This window comes from Apodemus sylvaticus, chromosome 14 (assembly GCF_947179515.1).
Source record: "Apodemus sylvaticus chromosome 14, mApoSyl1.1, whole genome shotgun sequence".
Taxonomy (NCBI): domain Eukaryota; kingdom Metazoa; phylum Chordata; class Mammalia; order Rodentia; family Muridae; genus Apodemus; species Apodemus sylvaticus.
In genome coordinates, this window is record NC_067485.1 from 21,141,441 (window position 1) to 21,162,529 (window position 21,089).

The window sequence follows — 21,089 nt, forward strand, 5'->3', positions numbered from 1 at the left end:
AAAAAGGTTCTAGAACCGGGCAGCATTCCAGAACAAAGACGGGTTGGGAGGCTCCGCCCTACCACTTTTACAGGTTATATTAATAGCCTAAGAAAAGGAAGTGACAAGCAGACAGGAGGTGATTGGCTGCAGTTACCGTTGGCCTTATGTAGACATGGTCTGATCAGTTGGCAGTCTATGATTGGCTAGATCTTGACTCTTGTGATTGGCTGAGACTTAGATGCTTGGTTATATGCCTATACTCTCCTCTTAAACTAGATTATGACTTGTTTATATATCAAGTTAGGGATACAGTTGTACCATGTGCAAAGGCTCTGTTGGGCCAGATTTTACCACCATGGTGCAAAGCCAAGTTCAAGCCAAACTGATTCAGCTTAGCGACACAATGGAATCATACTGAGTAAAGGTCAGCAAACCCAAGTTACTCTAAAACAAAAAAACTTGGTAAATCTCAACAAAAACATACTGGGGATCTAGTTACAAGAGATTGCATATAGCACAGTCGAATTACTTCTATTAGCAGCTGAGAGTATCCCTCAGTTGGCAGGGTTCTTGCCTAGCATTCTGTAATCCAGATAGGCTGGTGTATGTCAGTCATCTCAGAACACAGGACGTAGAGCCTGAGAATTGATTTTAAGTATAGGAACATTTATGCAGTAAGTTAAGCATCAGCCTGGACTGCATGAGAATCTGTCTTTATTAAACAAACAAGCAAGCAAACAAACCAACCTAAAATTACATCCCCCCAATAAATGGAATGATTCCATCAGCAGGGTGGTAAAGTCCCCATCAGTCCTTTGTGCTGAACTTTCAAAGATGATGTCTTTGTTATAGACATTCTCTGGCAGGCTTCAGATTTTTGTATAAGACAAATATTTTTAAAGCTCAGGCTTAAGTCAGAGTCTTCCCTGTGTATTTTCTGTCTGTTGCACTTAATCATCCCTTGTGTGTATGTGTGCATACATACATGTATGTTCATGTGTGCACATGTTTGGGTACATATGTATGCATGAGCCTATGGAGGAAAGAAACTCCAGGGTTGTTCTTCAGAAGCTCTCAACCTTGCTCTCTGAGAAAGGGTCTGTGGTTAGTTGAGTAGCAGCCAGGGGATCTGCTGGCCTCTGCCTCCCCTGTATTGAGATTATAATCATGGCACCACGCCTGACTTCTTCTTTTTTTTTTAAAGTGGTTTCTGAGGGTGGAACTTAAGCCTTCCTGTAATTGCACAGGAAACACTTTACCAGCTGAGCAGTCTTCCTGACCCCCGTCATTTTCTGTTCAGAGGCAGTGTCTGGAGATCACACAGGAGCGGTCAGAAGCTTTGATCCCACAGTGAAGCCCCCAGGTTCATTGCTGGGAAAGAGGTCACAGGGAGAGGCTGATGCTAGGAGCTCCGTGGAGTGGGTTTTACAGGCCAGCCATGCTGCCTTTTCCTGCTTAAAGCCAAGGAAATCTTGCAGTGTGGATGAAAGAGAATCTGCCAGAGCAGGCTCTGTGACCGACCTCTCAGGAAAATCTGAATGTATTGTCCCAACAGTGACTAATGCTTCTGAGGTGGGTCATTTGCCAAAGATGTTATTATGAAAAGCTTTTTCCTTGGCAGCCCACTGTTCCTTTTTTGAGCAACATGTAACCTTTGGAAGCCAGTGAGGCAGGAGTCAGCATGTACTCGGTGTTGTCCCAGGTCCACAGGCAGGCGGGTTGTTACAGCCTTAACACTTCGGTCTTAGACAGATTCACGGTGGGTGAGAACTCAGGGTGTGTGAGAATGAGGGTTACAATCAAACAGGAAAGATGGTGGCTGGGACAGGAGGTGCTGTGTGCCTGAAATGCAGACCAGCATCTGAAGGGAGGCCCAGCGGTGGGTTAGTTTCTTACACTCACCTAGCCGGCTAGGTCACAGCAATCTATAGTTCTGGCCTCAGGGTATCCAGCGCCCTCTTCTGGCTTTTGCAGGCACTGCTCACACTGCAGACACACACACATACACACACACAAACAAACACACAAACACACACAGTATACGTACATGCAGACAGAACACACATGCATAAAATAAAAATAAATAAACCTTTAAAAAAAGAAGAATTCTCATTAAAAAGTTCCAGTTGATCATGTTCCCAGTAGCTTCTGAGAGTGAGCTAATAGCCTTGTATTTGATTCCCTGAAATATCAGAATCAAGGCAGAGTCCTCTACTAATTCAATTCTTTTTATTTAAAAATCATTTTTGTTTAAAAATTACTGTGTGTGTGTGTGAGAGAGAGTCTGCATGAGTGTGCATTTGTATAGGTATGGGCAGACATGTGAGTGCATGTGTGTGTTTACACACATCCGTGTTTGTTGGGGGGGTGTTTATATTTTTGGTGACTTCAGATTATGTTAAATAGGGTCACAAAACTGCCTAACCACCAGTCTCGGTTATGTATTCACAGGTTCAGGCCTCTTCCACTGAACTTCGCTACTGCCACCCTTTCTACACAAGCAAAATCTTCAAGGAAAGATCTCCCAGGAAGGAAGTGGTTGCTTGTGGCTTTGCACTGTGATGAAGGCAAATGGTACAGGTGAGTCGGTCCAAAGCCTGTGCCATCTGGAAATCCTAAGACTATAGTGGGCACACATCAGTAGGTCTTCTGGAAGATTTACATGTGTGTGCATGCTCATATGTGAACATGCATGCATACTCACACATATGCACACATGTATACAAACACAGGTACACACACACAGGAACAGTATATATCTACATATATAAATATTATACCTCTACCTATTTTTCTGGAATCTTTTAATGAAAGGGAACTGTTACTTTTATGCACACACATAAACACACACACACATATGCAGTATGCATGTTTGTGTGTAGGCATGCTCACATGTATGTGAGTTCGCATGTTTCTGTGCATGTAGAGCCCAGAGCTTGACCCTGGACGTATCCTTCAATCACCTTCACCTAGTACACGGAGGCAGCGGCATCTCTCAACTGAACCCAGAGCTCATAGGACCAGTGTAGTCAGCCAGCTTACTCAGGGGAAACTGTCTCTGCCTTCAGTTGGAATTGCAAGTGGGTTACCCTACCCGTCTGCTTTTTATGTGGGTTCCGGGATCTGAACTCTGGTCCTTTATCCTCACACAAAAAGTGGTTTACCCACTGAGTCATCTAGCTACTCTGTTGAGTTCCTTTTTGTTTTCTTTCCTTTTTAGTAGAAAGAAAAATAATTTTTACTTACTTTGAGGTGACTGGTAAGATGTGTGACAAGAGAATGCTATTACGTAAAAGGTAACTCTGACGCTGATACTCACCTGCGGGGGCAACCATCAGACCGCAGGGAGTGCAATGTAATCTAGAGGTTCCTCTGATGTTTGTTTCTCTTGACAAATCAGCATCATCCAATGGCAAAGTATTTTTACCATGTAACTTTGATTATATAATTTTCCAACACGCAGACATTATTTTACTTGATCCTGTTCATCTGGAATTGAAGTGTGTGTGTGTGTGTGTGTGTGTGTGTGTGTGTGTGTAGCACGCACACACTCAGAAAACTCTTGTAATTATAGTAGTTCCTGTTATTAATGGCTTCCTTGAGACAATTGCCTTTTGGTGAACTGCTAAATGGGTGAGCTTTCAGATTTGAAGAGTTTCAATACACGTTTCAGAATTACTTTCCAACTAAACAGTAGTAGGTTCTGTTTTCAGAAGAGACACAGAAGCGGTTCCCTGATCCTCAAAGCCCTGCATGCCTAGAGCACTGGACGCTGAAAGGTGCTTGCTCTTGTTCACTGATAGTGAGACATGATCTGTGCATGTCCACGTGTGCTATATGAGAGGACATGTACGCATGTGCGGGAGGGGGCTTGCTTACAGATCATGTTGCACTTTAAAACCTGCCTTCTGTAGACAGAAGCACACTTAAAGCTTGCTAGATTTGGACATTTTAGAAATAATACTAAATCAAGGAGGAGTGTGAGGGCCCCGGGGAGATATGAGATCCTTCTTTCCAGCCAAGTATTTTTAGGCAATTGTGAAATCACTGAATAGCCAGCATTTTCCAATGAAAAGTGAAGTTTTTTTTTTTTTTCACCGCTTAAAAAGAATAAGGAGGGATTTCATAAACAGCCTCTGGGAGAAGCAGTCTTAAGTTGGACTTCTCATTATTAAGAATGCACACGTACCTATGACTATCTAGCATGTGTACGTATGCTGTGCCCAGGATCAGGACACATTGGTTGCCATATAGGACATAGAAGCTACTGACTCCTCAGATTGCCACCAGGGTCCCGCTCTCTTCTTGGGGATGGTTTTCTAAGTTTGCATTTGTCAAATGCAGATAAAATAAATGTTGTGTGAGATGATGCTTCATGGGACTGTATGTGGCAAGTTTATTCTCATTAAAGTCTCCTGTTGATGGGACATTTATTGATACTAGAGAATGATTGGCTGTGGGTTAGGTATGGAAGTGCACACCTGTGATCCCAGTACCCAGGGGCAGGAGGATCAGGAACTCAAGGTCTGCTCGCCTCACATGAAACCTTATCTCAAGAGAGCAGAGAGAAAAAACCAAACCAATACAAAACAAAAAAACCATGAAAGAGAAAATGGAGGCAGGAGAGGTTGGCTCAGCAGTTAAGAATGCTTCTTCTGCCGCCCTGAGGATCAGAGTTCAGACCCCAGCATCCTTATAAAACACCAGGCATTCTGGGAAATGTCTGTAGTTTCAGCTCTGAGGGGGTGGGGTGAGGCAGGATTTCAGCCCAGTCAAGAAGATACAAACCTCAGATTTAAGGAGAGACCCTGCCTCAAAGGAGTGTAAGGAGAGTTATAGAGGATACCTGATGTCCTCAACTGGCCTCTGTGGGCACATACCCACTTTTAACCTGTATACACGCGTGTACTTACACAGATACATATACAAACAAGTCCTTTAAAAACAAAAGGACCATGACAGGAGCTAACAACACTATATTATAGTGCTTGCAACAGTAGAACTCTGCCTTATGCAGTTACGTTTTTCCTTCTTCCTCTTCTGCTTCTGGTTCCTCCCCTGGTGTCTGAAGGAATTTTATGGCGTATTATTATTAGTGTGCCCTGAGTCAGAGCTGTCCAGGAGAGACTGTCTACTGAACATCTTTAAGGAAGATAGCCATTTTTCCCCAGGGTTTAAGATTTAAGATTGCTACTGTGTTAGCTGGCCAGGCTGCCTTGGACCAGCCTGTGTAATAGCTTCTCATACCTACCCAGGTTGCTTTGCCATGGTACAGAAGATGACTCAGGCCAGGGAGATGTCAGGTCTTTTGCAAGCCCCACAGCAAGAGTCCCTGCCCTTCTGGAGCTATCTGTGAAGTGATTCGCTTGGCTCTCGTCCTCCCTACTATAGCCAAACAAGCTTCATTTCATGAACCAAATGAATGGAAAGAGAAGGGGAAGAACTTCCTCCTCCCTGATTCTTCACAGTGTGCACTCCAGCCTGCAGATGCACAGGAGGAAGGAAGATGAGCTGCAGAGAAGGCTCAGCAGCTAAGAGCGCTGGCTGCTCTTCAGAGGACTTGGGTTCAATTCCCAGCATCCATATGGTGGCGCAAAACACGATGTACCTCCCGTCCCAGGAGATCTTACGCCCTCTTCTGGCTTCTGAGGGCACTGCACACACTTGGTGTATAGACATAAACATGCAAGCAAAACAGACACATAAAATTAAAATACATAAAATCCTAAACAAACAAAAAATAAAGGTGGAGATGGGGAAAGCTCAGTTCTGATTCACTCCACCCTCTGGCCATATAAGAAGATTGAAAAATGGGAAAAAGACAGCCCAAAGTAATTTTTCATCAACTCCAACAAACACAGGACCACTTGAATGGCTTCAGCTGCTGCCTTCCACTGACCCTTCTACGGCTGGTTTGTGTATATTCGTACTGTATTCACTGAGGCCCTAATTTCCAGTTTCATTCACATAGCTTTGTACTTGCAGAAGAGAAACATTTAAATCCCCAGTTAAGGTATTTTAGCTGAAGGCTGCCTCTTTAATGCTCATACGTGAATCTCTCTTCAGTAATAGTGAGAATGTATAAGAAAACAAAACATGTATTTTAGGCAAGTGTGTGTGTTGGGCTTAAAGGAATTACAAAATTTATGGGAGAGAGGACAAAACATCAAGAGCCTTAACAACTACACGTTACACAGAGAGGTTGCTGTGCTCTGCCAGACTCCGATGAGACACTTCATGCATGTAGGTAGGAAGGCTGCATGGAGATGCTGTACAGGTGGTAATGATGCCACCATATGGAACGTGAAGTGTTTGGATACCACCTAGTCTCCTTATTATAACCAAACAGGAAGAAAGGAGCCTTTAGCTGTGACTCCCAGGCTGCTGTGCAGAAATGCAGGCATGGCAGTTACCCAAAGCTTACCAGAATCTGTTCCTCCAGGGGGGGCAGGAGAGCAGGCACTGTTATCTCTAATGGTGTGATGATTCAAAGCTGAGATCCCGTAGGTTTTTTGCTGTTCTCTGTTCATTAGGTATGGCGATGCAAACCATTTTTTCTCCCCATAGCCTCGTAGAAGAGCATCTTTAAAATCAACAGAGTATTGCTGAGAAGTTAATCCTCAAAGTCCCCTATGGAAGTTAGGACACCCTAGGGTGTGGCCAGGACTGAATGAAGCCATGGCCTTTGGATTGTGTGAAGTAAAGCCTGTGTCTTCCTGTTGGAGTCTCATATAGTCATTCATCACACATTCATTTATTTGACAGATGATTTATGGTGTTAAGCACTGTAAACATGGAAAGGATCAAGGTAGACATGGGCTGGTGGTCCTCATGGAGCTGCCCAGACTTAGGTTGATACTATCAAAAGCACAGAGAGTGGCTGGAGTAAACAGGGAGACCAACTGGACTGTTGAAAGGGAGCCTGGGACGAGATTGAAGAACGACCTGTGGGTGAGGAAGGCAGGAAGCAGAAAATCCAGAGTTCATGAGGACTGGAGCTGGATGGAGCGCTCTCGGCAACAACTCCAAACTGGAAAATGATAAAGATAAGGACAGGAGTGTATACAAGCATTCTCTCCGGTGGACCCGGCTGGGGCATGAGTAATGTGTACCTGCCTCTCAAGGGAAGTGATTTCAGCAGAACATCTCTCTCACAATTTGCCAGTCTCTGAGAGACTGGACAGTGAATCTTCTGATTCTTGTTAAGTGTTTACCACATTAAAAGCATAGATGCACCCTGCATCTGTCTTGGTGTGTGCTAATCCCCTGGAATTTTTCCTCATCGCAGGAGATGCTCCAAGGTACACATTTCAAAAAGCAAATAGCTCTAAAGCAAATGCATAGTAAATTTTTCTATACATGCACATACATGACCAAAGTTATCTTTAGATTATGTATAATAATATTGAAGATGTAAATTGTGACTATAGGTTGTGATGGACATTGGTGCTTTGGGGAGGACTTTTTTCATATAAGCAGCTGCAAAACCATAGTAATGGAACTGAAAAACCAAGATGGTTGTTGAGTGACTAACAGGAGGGTAGCAAATACCCTGTGTATACACAAGACACAGGAATAATGCATGTCTCAAGTATGAAAGAGTGAGATAGCTGGGCAGTGGTGGCGCACACCTTTAATCCCAGCACTTGGGAGGCAGAGGCAGGCAGATTTCTGAGTTCAAGGCCAGCCTGGTCTACAGAGTGAGTTCCAGGACAGCCAGGGCTACACAGAGAAACCCTGTCTCGAATAAACCAAACCAAAAAAAAAAAAAAAAAAGAGCAAGATAACATGGGATTTCAGGATGCTTTTCAGAATTTGTCAGTTGTATGGGTGTAGAATTTTCTTTTTAGTATTTATTTTTAAATAATCTAGGTAAAAAAAAACAATGGAAAATATACCTGTAAATAGTTGGGGGTGCTTTAATTTCATTTTTTCACTGTGAAGAATTGAGGTGATTGTTTCACCAGGATGCATTTATCTTACTCCTTTATGAGTTACAGCTCTCTCTCTCTCTCTCTCTCTCTCTCTCTCTCTCTCTCTCTGTGTGTGTGTGTGTGTGTGTGTGCGCGCGCACGCATCACATATGCAAAGAGAGACAATGTAAAAGCTAGAGGTTGACATCTATTGTCTTCAATCACTCCCTTTATTTTTTATTGGTTATTTTATTTGTTTATATTTCAAATGTTTCCCCCTCCCTGGTTTCCCCTCCACAAGACCCCTATCCTATTCCCCCTTCCCCCCTGCTTCTATCCTATTCCCCTACTCACTCCTCCCTCACTGCCCTAGTATTCCCCTACGTTGGGGCATCGAGTCTCCACAGGACCGAGGGCCTCCCCTCCCATGATGGCCATCCTCTACTACATATGCAGCTGGAGCCATGAGTCCCTCCATGTATACTCTTTGGCTGGTGGTTTAGTACCTGGGAGTTCTGGGTGGGGGTCTGGTTGGTTGATATTGTTGTTCTTCCTGTCGGGTGGCAAACCCCTTCAGCTTCTCCAGTCCTCCCACTAACTTCTCCATTACGGTCGCCATGCTCCGTCCAGTGGTTGGCTGTGATCATCTGTATTGGTCAGGCTCTGGTGGAGCTTCTCAGGGGATGGCTGTATCAGGCTCCTGTCAGAAAGCCCGACATCTTGGCATCAGCAATAGTATCTGGGTTTGGTGTCTGTGGAAGGGATGGATCTGTAGGTGGGTCAGTCTCTGGATGGCTTTTCCTCTGTCTCTGCTTCACTCTTTGTCCCTGCATTTCCCCTAGACAGGAACAATTCTGTGTTAATATTTTTGAGATGGATAGATGGACCTATCCCTCAACTGGTGGCCGTGCCTAACCTCTGGATGTTGTCTCTACAGGTTCTCTCTCCTCTTCGTTGGGTATTTCAGTTAATGCTATCCCCATTGTGTACTGGGAGCCTCTTGCTTCTCTGGCATCTGGGACTTTCCAGTGACAATCCCCAGTTCTCCCTCCTCTACTGCTACACACCTCCATTCAGTTTCCTGACCCCCTACTTTATTTTTTGAGAAAGCATCTTATACTGAAGGCAGAGTTCATCAGTTCAGTTGCACAAGCTGGCTGAGGAGCTGTCTGGCCAGGGTTCTGTCTGCTTCAGCTCCCCAGCGTTGGGACTGCAGGTGTACCCCACCACATCCAGATCTCCTGTGGGTACTGGGGATCCGAACCCAGGTCCTCATCGCTTAGCCAATGATTTAACGACTGCGCCATTTCCCTGGTCCCAGCTCTTTCCTATTTTATCTACTGTAATCTACCTTAAAGTATACTATAAATCATATGATTCAGTCCAACACACACACACACACACACACACACACACACACACAGAGTAGATAGATATATGTGACTAACAACATTTCCAGATCAAAGAGATCTGGAAATGTTGTTTTATCTTGGACTTTCCAGTATTGATGTCCGTCTGAGCGTTTATGGGCTTATGGTTCTTTTCCCCAACTTCCCTACATCCCTGGATGCTTGTAACAGTCTTTTACGCAATTACATCCACTCAAAGATTCCTCTTCTTTGGTCTTTAATAGGCATTAAGTAAATGCTGTGCTTTTTATTTGGGATATACTATCATTGATGGATACTTTTATATTGTCATTTGTCCTCAACAACTGCTCCAGTAGGGTGCAAGAATCCAGCATTTAATATGAACTGTCATGTTTTATTCTCTTCTGTGAGAAGCCCAGTCTAGCTGTCCATCCCACGAGTAGATACACATATCACAGGCAAGATTGGGAGTGCACATCACACACGAACACACATAGGAGCACACACACAGACATAGAGACACATATAGAGACACACACACATACACACAGACACACACATAGAGACATATACACCAACACACAAAGACACACTTATACAGAGACACACTTATACAGAGACACACAGAGACACACAGAAACACACACACACAGACAACAGAGACACACGCAGAAATACGCTCAAACACACAGAGACACATGCATAGAAATACACTCACACACACAGACACAGATACACAGAGCCACACTCACATAGAGACACACACAGAAACACACAGACACTTACACAGTCACACAGAGACACATGCACACACAGAGACACACACACAGAAACATACTCTCACACACAAACACATACACACACACACAAACACACACATAGAAACACACTCATAAACACAAACGCACACAGACACATACACAGACATAGTACATTCTGGAACATAGGCCATTTTCCTTTTAAATTTATAATGCACATTTCTTAGTGAAGGAGACCATTTTTGTTATCTATTTAATATTTAAAATAGAAATCTCCCTCAATTTTATCCTTCATCATAAACATGTTCTCCCCTTTTGACTCACTGCCTTTCGATCTGGAGATAGTATCCATAATTCATACCCTGCTGGGGAGAAGGCAGCATTTTGAGACACTTAATGATGTTTTTTTGGTGGCAAAAGGAAAAACACGTATGGTCGGAGATTTAAGAGTACTCGGTATTTTATATGTCGACATAGCTTTTTAAGGCTATTTTGGAGCACATTAAAATTTTGAAATGATTTCCCAGCCTTCCTTGTGAAACACTTTATTCTTAATAAGTTTTATAAATAACATGACTTATGGCGTTAGTGTGGAGACATTCACATAGCGTGGGGAAAACACAGTGGAGTACTCTGGTATCTGGAGAGGAAAAAACATTACAGAAGGTTTGATTCCAAAGCTTACCATTATATGGGTCCATACAGGAACCTCAATGCTCTAGAGACCTCACCCCAGCCCGCCGTGATGCTTGTGATACTGGGATTGGCCTATCCCAAGTGGAAGCCAACATGGGAGATAGGGCCTAATGCCTACACTTTTTCTTAGAGACCATCAAATGAAATGAAACATTTAAATAATATTTTCTAAGATCTGGAGAGGGTGAGATTCTAGCTTTTGATGTGCTAGTAGAGATGGAAGGGAACATATCCATCAGGTAAGCCTTCTGTTGAAACTTTTATAAGATTTAGGGGAAAAAATGTAAAAAGCATCTTGGGGGCCAGTGTTCTGGCATGGCAGCATTTGGAGGGTGAGGCACTGGGATTGCCAAGGGCTTGGGGTCAGCCTGGGCTATACAGAGAACCTGGACCATCCTGGGCTACACTGTGAGAGTCTATCTCAATTAAACATGACACCAAAAATGAAATAAAAATGGGTGAGTGTGCATAGACTAGGGTTTGGAGTTAGTAAGAAGCATGCCTGTACCGTGCAGTCTGTCATCACCAAGGCTTCAGTGAGGAGTATATTGTTGGGATTTATTTGCAGAAACTTGGGATGTGGTTTTTGTGCTTTGGGAGTTATATTCTGCCCCTCATCTTCCCAGAAATATTTTTTTTATTCTTTGTTATTCCAGCCCCTCCTCTTCACAATGGAGGAAACAATTTAGAGCGGCGGTGGTTTTAGCCAGCCCGGCACACGGCTAATGCTTCTTCAACGCTGTTGCTACTGCCTTGGCTGTGCCCTTTCCCCCTTTCCCTTTCCCTCTCTGTTTCCCAGTGTTAACTGGGTTGAGTATCTAAAACAAGCAAATAGAACTGAATGAAGCACAGTTGCCTGGCTGGCGTCTGTTCTTTTAAAGCTGGGGCTAAATTTGGCCTCACTGGAAGAGATGTGATCTTCCCCTGCATGTGTCTGTGGAAGAGCCCACGTTCAAGTGGACCTCCCTTGGACTTGAGAACCAGGGAAGCAAGCATTTGACAGGGTGCTCAGTGATGTCACACCTCTGACTTCCCATCTGGAACATGCGTGGGTTACCCCCTGAGGCTTCCTCCACTTCTAAAAAAAAAAAGTCACCTTAAATCCTTGGTGCTTTGAGACATATGAGAAGCCACAGCCTCTGTTAATCCAATCCTGGCTTGTTTTAGTAGCTTTTTTGGTTTGTGTCTTCCTTTGTGCTTAGGTGGAGCTAATGACCTCCCTACCCCTCTGGAGATGTTGGTAAAACAAGATCAAAGGAAAGGAGGTAGTCCCAGAGTCAAGGTCCTTTCAGATGCTTAACCCCATCCATTGGTCTCCAGACGGAGCAGAGGGACCATCACTTTGCTTGGCTTTGAGATGGAGCCATCTCTGGAGTGAAATCTGGCAGCTGTGTCATAGTCAAACTGCAGAGCTGATACGGCAGTTTGGGGAGAAGGGGCGAGACAGAAATAGCAGATTTCAAAATAATCCAATTACAACAGCAGGCCGAGCACAGTTAGGCAACAAGAAGGCAAGAAGATCGGCCCCAGAGCCGGACTCTGCACTGTTGCTGGAGCACAGCCGGGTCGAGATGCACACCTCCACGACCCCCCCCCCCCCCCCCCCCCCCCCCGCCAAACGTGCCCAACCCATGTTATAGCTAGAAAAATACCCCAGTCCCAACATTCTCAGCAGGAGGCTCACATGATGTTCAGATACCATTAGGACTTTTCTCTCTTTCCAGTTGTCTATATCAGGCTGTGTTGTCATACACATAGATGTATTTTTCAAAATGTGTGTGTGTGTGTGTGTGTGCATACATATGCCTGTCCATGATTACATACATGTTTCTGAGTGTGAGCACATGGATGTCACAGAGCCGGGGGTGAGGACAGAGTGCTGTTCCTCACCTTTGATCTTGTTGGCGACAGGAAGTCTTGCTCGGGCAAGATGGTCTGTGAGCGTCCGTGGATTCTCTTGTTTCTGTCTCCCATGTCTCCTCAGAAGCATGGGCATTGCAGATACGTACCACACCAGGTTTTATGTGTCTTGGGCAGGGGGGATCTGAACTAAGGTTCCCACACTTGGGAGACCTCTCTGTTATTTTAAACCCTTTCCTTGACTTTGCTCCTGTGTAGGAGAATGTCATAGGTAGGTATTTGTAGATCACTAAGCAGAAGATAGCATGTTGGGGCTGCCTCTGCAGGGACAAACACCCTCATCCGAATCTGTGGATCTTGACAGTAACAGTGGCAGGGAAAGAAGAAAACAGCCCATGCCTGGGGTGCTGCTCAGTCGTATTGTACTTAATATATAAGAGGCCCTGCATCCAGTCCCCAGTTCCCCAACAGTGCAGTGTAAGACTGCAGTCAAGTGTCTGTGGTTGTGTGAAAACGGAACCTGTGAATGCATGTCTTCTTGTAACAAGTACCAGAACAGGAGCACAGTCATTGTGGATTAAGGGGGGAAAGTTCTGAGTGCTGGACACAGCAGGGATGGCGGTGGAGTCGAGGACAGAGGGAGGGAGAAGTGAGCACACTCTCATACCGCACCTACATTTTCTCAAAGGGAGATTCCAGCATACAGTGTTTACAAATGCTGACGCATCCCCATGCGCTAGTTAACCAGAAAAGGGAGCACTGGAAAGGAATTTAGGAATAGGAGGGGTTTTTTAAATTTATTTTATGTATATGAGATATATGTACACCTGGGTGCCAGAAGAAGGCATCCGATCTCATTACGGATGGTTGCAGGCCATCATGTGGTTGCTGGGATTTGAACTCAAGACCCTCAGAAGAGCAGTCAGTGCTCTTTACCGCTGAGCCATCTCTCCAGCCCTGGAGGGTTTATTTCATTCAGAAGCATATCTTTAGGTAATGAGCAAGGTTCACATAGAATTATGAATATGGTTCTGTAATAAAATAGAAAAAAAAAACAAATTCAAGAGAAATGGCAGGAAATGCATGCAGTGGGAAATCAGAAATTCTGGCTATAAATTTTAGGTCTAAGGACTGAGGCTATAGCTCAGTGGGAAAATCCTTGCCTTATACCCTTAGATTTAACCCAACATTGCCAAAATAGCCATAATCATAGTAATACTTTTAGTTCTGTAATTTATTAGCCCTGTGACATTAGGGTAGTCAATTAAAATCTGAGAAGTGTTTATTGTTTGTTTTTTTCCTTCTGTTGATCTTAAAATAGATGTAATTATCGTATCTGTCTCAGGGTGTTGAGATGATTACTCAGTATAATGTATTCAGATATATTTTGTGAATTGAAGAGGCCTGTGTTTATGCTAACTCTGGAAACCTGCCTTGATGTTATGGTATGGAGTAAGGCTTGGGTATTCACAGACAAGAATAATGTAGAGAGTCATCCATGCAGAAGAAAGACCCATCCTGTAAAAATTATGAAATACACACCCATTACTTCTCTTCCTGCGTCTTATTTTCCTGGCCCAGAAGTTGTCCGTTTATAGAGTTTTTCTGAAGCACTCTGGCCAGCTGCAGAATTCCCTGTCCACCCTCCACCGAGCTTTAGGAGACATTACTTGATAGTAAATACCGCCCTCGAGCACACCACCGTGAACAGACTACAGAGAAGTCTTCCTTCTTTTAGTCACCCTACCTTGGGAAGATACCAACAGAGGGGCAAAGAATTGAGAGTGCCCCCAGTAAGACCCTGAGCCCTGCGGGAAGGCAGGGAGGAAAGCAACCTCCCCCAGGGTGTCGCCCTTCTCTTCCCTTCATGCCTCAGCCAGTCTAGCTTCTGCGTCCTAATCACAGACTCTACCAAGTGTCCTCTTGTGTTTCGTTTTCCCTGAGCTTCTCATCTTGATCTCCTGAAGAACCCAAGGAGGGGAAGCCGACCGGATTATCTGCCGCTTGCACATATTTGCATGCAAGGGTGGGTGGAGCACACTCTATTTATAAACGTGGGGGGGGGGGTTCCCGTTTGAAGATGGCGCTGTGTGCTCAGGGATGTGGCCATGAATATGAGTGTCTGTGAGTGAGTGCCCACAGACGTGTTGTGGCCTCATTAACATGGAGAAGACACACACACCCCACACACACACATTAATTAGGAGGTGTGATAGGAGCAGTGACAGCAGAGCACTTTGGGCATTGCCTGTGAGTGCAGGGATGATGTCACCGTGTGCAGCAGCGGGAACTCGCTTGCTCATCTGTGGGAAGAGCAGTGGGAGTTAAACGCGCATACGCTCAAATGTCCGATGTGGCTCCTGTGAGCTTCTGCTGTGTGCCTGCCTGCTTGCAACTCCGAGGGTTCTGGGTAGAGAGGGTGGCTGAGTGTGATTCGTGGCAGACACTGTGCCCTCTTGTTTGTTTATTATTCCCAGGGATGTGTGCAGGGCTGAGCTGTCTCACTCAGAAGAGAACTGCTGTGTTCGGAAATTGTGGTAGAAACAGCACGGGGAAAATTGAATTAAGAGAAGACACCCAGAGAGTCCATCGCTGATGGATGGTATTTCTTACCTGATCTCCATCATTCCCCGTGAAGGAATAAAAAAACTAAGAAATTGGATTTGGAAAAATGGATTAAGACAAATGACTACTTGGGGGGCTTTTTTGACCTTAGCTGTTGCCAGTTTTATTAGGACTATGTAAAGAATCTGTGTTCTCATGTCAAATGCTTCTAAAGGGTGACCTTGGCGTTCAATTTCAATACTATGTGATTTTCTAAACTGCAGGAGTAGTGTGTCCAAACTCTGAGTGTGTTACACACTCACTTATTTTATAGAGCAATAGAATAAAAAGAACAGAACACTCTCTTGTCTCAAGAAAGTCCATGTACCAGACTGTTGCTCAAGGTATAGTTGACCGTGTTCCCATTTGGCCCATCCAGACTGTGTGCCTATGCATGGTGGTTTCTAACAAGGCTCTAAAGCACAGGAACAAATGAATGACTTCATCTGCGGTTGTGACTCTTAATGCCTAGGACAAAGATACGAATGTGACTTGTTAAAGAAATGGATGGATGATGAGTCTGTCATTATGGTAGACACAAAAGGACAGTATAGAAAGACACAAAACATGTGGTTACCTCTGCTCTGCTACCTGAGGCTCAGAGCAACCTGTCATGAAATACGTGGGGCTGTAGAACAGAGGGAAAAAAATGTCCGTAAGCCCATCCCTCTACAAATCTTTTAGACAGGTTTGAAAGCACAGGAAATAGGACCACTGTTCCTTACAAAGGAATTCCTTCCACGTCCTAAAAATGGAATGAAGGAGCTGGAAAATGATCACTCAGAATCTGTGGTGGTTGTAATTCTCACAGGAATGTTCCAGTAAGGGGTGGTGAGGTGACTACATGTGGATTGGAGGGGGAGAAGCACGCATTTGGGGGAGAGTTTCAAGTCATCTCTCCCCCAAATGCAGTCAGTACACAGAGAAATGGATCGCTTCCTGTGGAGTATCCTGACAGACAAGACAAGGCCTTGACTGACAGACAGACAAGGCCTTTACTGAGTCTTGTGGGCTAAGATATAGTACCAGGGAAACATACACACACACACACACACACACACACACACACGGCCTTTACTGAGTCTTGTGGGCTAAGATATAGTACCAGGGAAACATACATACACACACACACACACACACACTGAACTCTTTTGGGTTTTTTGGATTTCGTTTTTTCGAGACAGGGTTTCTCTGTATAGCCCTGGCTGTCCTGGAACTCACTCTGTAGACCAGGCTGGCCTTGAACTCAGAAATCTGCCTGCCTCTGCCTCCCAAGTGCTGGGATTACAGGCGTGCACCACCACACCTGGCCCACACACTGAACTCTTGGTATGAAACATAGAGAAAGACCTATATTAGGCTCCCACAGTATCCTTCCTCATAATGTAGAATCAAAGGAAAATGCCAGAGAGGAAGGAGGATGCAACTCCATTGGTAAAGCACTTACCTAGCATAAAGGAAGCCCCGGTTGAGTTCCATTCTCGGCACTGGACACGGTAGCACCTACTCATAATCTCAATAACAAGGAGAATAGGAGCAGGAGGTTTAGCAGCTCAAGATCACCCTTGGCTACATAGTGAGTTTAAGACCAACTTGGGATATAGGTGACCCTATTGTGTGTGTGTTGGGGGTGGGGATAGAGAGAGCCAAATGAAAGGACCTTTTAAAAAATAACTGATACCTCATGTTCCAAAGTATCAGAGTCTTTAAAAAAGAATGGACTGGAGAGATGGCTCAGAGGTTAAGCACCTTGGCTGCTCTTCCAAAGGCCTCTGGTTTTGATTCCTAGCATCTATGTGTTAGCTCATATCCATAATTTCAGCTCTGGGAGATCCAAGGTTCTCTCCTTGGCCCCATGACACTCTATACATGTGATGTGCATGTATGCATACATACATACATGCTGGCAAAACATCCATATATAGAATATTTTAAAGGGAAAAAAAAACAAAAAATGTTCCCAATAAGTGGAAGACAAGGGTCATGATGATGTAGTGCTGTTTAGGGAACCCCTGGGCAGGTCTTTAATGAGAGAAAGATGTCCTGGGAAAGAACTGATGAAGTCCTGGCAATGCCCACATAGCTAGTGTAGCACTGACTGGAGATAACCTCCAATTTTGATCCCTTTTCTATGATGTTGATGTTAATACACAGTGAGTCCGAGGGGAGGGCCTAAAGGGGCTCTGCTGACTCTGCATCTTATAAATCTCCATCCTTGGTTTTGAGGAATGGAGTCAAAGGGTCGATGAAAACACTTTTCTAAGACATAACGATAGGCTATAACTATAGGACAGGGAACTGGTGAGGGTGGGAACAACCTCAGATGCAGCTGATGGGAAGAGGAATGAGAAAAGGGAGGAAACGGAAGTCCTGGACCAGTTTCCTGTGAAAAGCAAATGCTCACCTTGAAGGGAGGTAGAGTTTGTGGGTGGAGGACACTCTCACTCCTGGGGCAGGAGGGTCGAAGGGTTAGGGAAGAGGGGAGATGGTCTGTGCTAGACGCATTAGAGATTGGGAGTGATTGTATTTTTCTGAAGGTCAGTGGGAAAAATGGTCCACAGCTGTGTGAAGGCAGAAGATGATTAACACCAGGCAGAAGGAGGATGGAGAGCTGGCTCAGCAGTCAAGAGAACTTGTTCTTACAGAAGATATGAGTTCAAATCCCAGGACCCACATGGTAGTTCACAACCAGCCAAAACTCCAGTTCCAGGGCAACAAGCATGCATGTGGTATAAATACATCTATATGGACAAAATACTCACATATAACATAAAAGTGAGTAAGCCTAAGAATTTTTAAATTGCTTGGTATAAGAGTTCAGGAACAATGGACAGGTGGAGGAGTGTTATGGATTCTTATTTAGGGAAGTAGTACAGGGGAACAGAACCGACCTAGGTCTTCGCTTTACAGTGGGATAAACCCAATAAACCCACAGTCAGGTGAACACTGTTGAGAATCACATAATCCACCTAATCTTTGGAACATCTTAGGTTACTAACATGACGTCCTGTGGTGGATGGATGGTTACCGCTCTACCGGGAGGAGTTGGGGAAGAGGTGGAACCAGTGGGTTAGGAGTTAGGAGCTCGTGACAGCCTGTTCATGTGGAGCGTGGACTAAGAAAGGAAGCCGAGGCAACCGACCGTAACGCATTTGAAAGAAGTGGATGCGTAGAACTTTATGTCTGGTGGTTTTGAAGGATGAAAAAAGATCTAAGATAAATCTTGGGTCTTGAAAGTTGTGTTCATGATTAGGCGAATATGTTCAGCAGATATGTGAGTGCCAATATGAATGATCAGTTTAGGTTGATGATGGACATTTACAAAGTGTGTGTGTGTGTGTGTGTGTGTATACACACACACACACACACATATATGTATATGTATATATATGTTCAATGTTTGTGTCCAATAAAAATAGATTGGAAAGCTCAAAGATTAAGTTGGAAGGACAGTGAGGTGAACCTATAGGATCCCTACCCCACAAATAAAAGGCAAAAGAGAGGTTTCTATACTCTGCTTTTAATAGCAGCCGTGAACAGTATTAGACTATCTTTCAAGTTGACACTTCTTTCCCACTGGATAGAGATGTCAAATCTACTCTTGAGCTCTCCACACGAGCAAAAAGCAGACACTAAAACTGTGCAATCACCTTTCTACTTGGGAAAAGCTCATTGGCAATCCCCTAACACACTAGTCTCTGTCCCCAGACACACCAAACTTGCATGTTGAGATGCTATAACTCTGGCTTTCGAAATAGAACAAATAAAAGATGTGTGGGCATGGGTGCACTTAAGTTTGAAGCTCTCATTCTCCAGGCACTGTGATCACTACTGAGCTTGTTTTCAATAATCTTTCCCTAGAGGTAAATTCCTAATTAACAGTGTTTTGAGTGGGGGTGGGGGGGGTTAACTGTGTCTCTTACTGATTGTTTGGACCTGTCTCTTATTCTGGGTCATTAAGGAAGCTTCCCTGTAGCTTTGACCTCTTGCTTTTGACAGTCATAAGTTTCAGTGCTAGCGTTAGGATGACAATATTATAGTTATTTTTAATCTCTGTCACAAGCTAGCAACAGCTCCAGCAGAAGTTATTAAACATAATTACAGTTAGTTTGAAAGACAAATGGCTGGGAGCCATGGGTGGCATGAGGTCAGGGGTAGCACCCGGGGTGCGTTGACCTTGATTTGGGGGTTACAGTGACTGGGTCAACATTTTGAGAGGTTCGAAAGGTGCCTGAGACTTTCCACTCTGTTCCCAACATCATATTGAGCCTTGACAATTAAATTCTTTTGCCTTACTTGATTTCAATTATGCTAAATAAACATTTTGTTGACAACAGACAACCGAAAGAACATTAGCCTCTTCTATAGTTAGCTCTAACTGGAAATGTCTTGATAATCATAAACATACAAAACTGGGGAGGGGGAACTGGAGAGAGAGCTCAGCTGTCAAGAGCTCATACTGCTCTTGCAGAAGAGTGAGGTTTGGTTCCTGGCACTTAATATCAGACAGCACACACTCCAGCTCTGAGGAGTCTAGTGCCCTCTTGTGGCCTCCTTGGGTACCCGCACATACGTGCACATATCTGACATAATCACGCAAGCGTACACGTGATTTGAAAAAAAAAATACATTTTTTTTTCCCAGAAATTCAATTGTGAGGTCTCTCTCCTGCAAGCTCTGGCATGACTTGGCTTTATTCAACTTCCAGGATCGGGTTCACTCAGGATGCCATGATCACAGATTCAGCTAGAGAAGTTCTAACGAGGTCCAGAGTTTGACCACCAAGTACAACCTTACAACATGCAAGCATCAACATTAAAAAACAAACAAACAAACAAAAAAAAAACCAAACCCACCCTGTTAATGAGAAGTCTCCATGAGCTGCAAGTTGTCTGGAGTGTATTTAAAACATAGTCGAGCCAGCATTGTGCCATACGGTGTGAATTGATGTTTTGTGAACAAGGTTAAAAAAAAAAAAGATTCACATCTTTTGTGGAGTGGACACTGACAATTGTAAACAAGCTTGTGAAATGGCCCCCAGGCTTCCTGTGGAAGCAGATACCTGGAAACACGCAGGATAAAGGCTCCTTTATGTGCTTTTAAACTAACGTATTGAGTGCACTATTTTTTCACAGGGAACATATTTTCAAGCCGTAATGGCAGTCAGTGGCTCCCTGTAAAATTTCTATAGAAAAGGCTTTGTCTAAACGTTCTCACCACAGTTCCCCAAAGGCGGTCAGTTTCCCTCTTGTCTCAGAGTGCCTTGTAAATACAGTGCATTTGTCACCGTGGACATCTCGTTTACTTTGGGGGTTAGTTTGGGAGGAGTGGAAAACAGGTACAAGACAGGTCCTAAAGATTCAGGGAAGCAGTTTGCTGTTACTACAATGGACTTTACTGGTTAGAGGTCGGAGAAGCCTCACTGTGTGACCTCTATCCATCTTGGAAGACCAGAAAGCTTCTGGACCCATCCTTTAACAAAAAGATAGCACCTAGCCACCAAACAGAGGCACGTCACCAAAGTGCACCTCTCCCCTCAGGTTCTCTTAGATTAATAAGGAAATAAGGGCAGAGAACACCAGAAAACTGCACTGGGAAGGGCAAGAAAGTACCAGAAGCTGCCTTGGAATCACACTAAATCCACTTAAAATTGCATTTTAATTCAGAATTTTTACTTTGCCCCCTGACAGTTCAGTGTTGATCTAAGTAGGGTGGTTACGGACCAAGGCTGGGTCAGTTGCTGTGTTCCCTTCCTGGCTCTTGTCTCCCTTTCTTGGGTCTCTCTTCTTTTTTCTTGAAAAGTAAATGGGCCCAGCTGTGGCAGTGTGTGCCTCCAATCCAAACTGAGAGGTAGAGCTAGAATTGCTGCAAGTTTGAGGCCAGCCTGGTCTATGGAGAGTTGCTAG

At 44.3% G+C, this 21,089-nt stretch overlaps 1 protein-coding gene across 6 annotated transcripts in view; it reads left to right on the forward strand.

Moving 5' to 3' along the window:
- Atxn1 (ataxin 1) overlaps positions 1-21,089 on the forward strand; it is a 416,850-nt gene that overhangs the window by 168,539 nt on the left and 227,222 nt on the right. For all 6 annotated transcript variants that reach the window (XM_052157616.1, XM_052157615.1, XM_052157619.1 and 3 more), the window contains exon 3: positions 2,434-2,562. The gene's annotated coding sequence lies outside the window, so the exon portion shown is untranslated. The remainder of the gene's footprint in view (positions 1-2,433; positions 2,563-21,089) is intronic.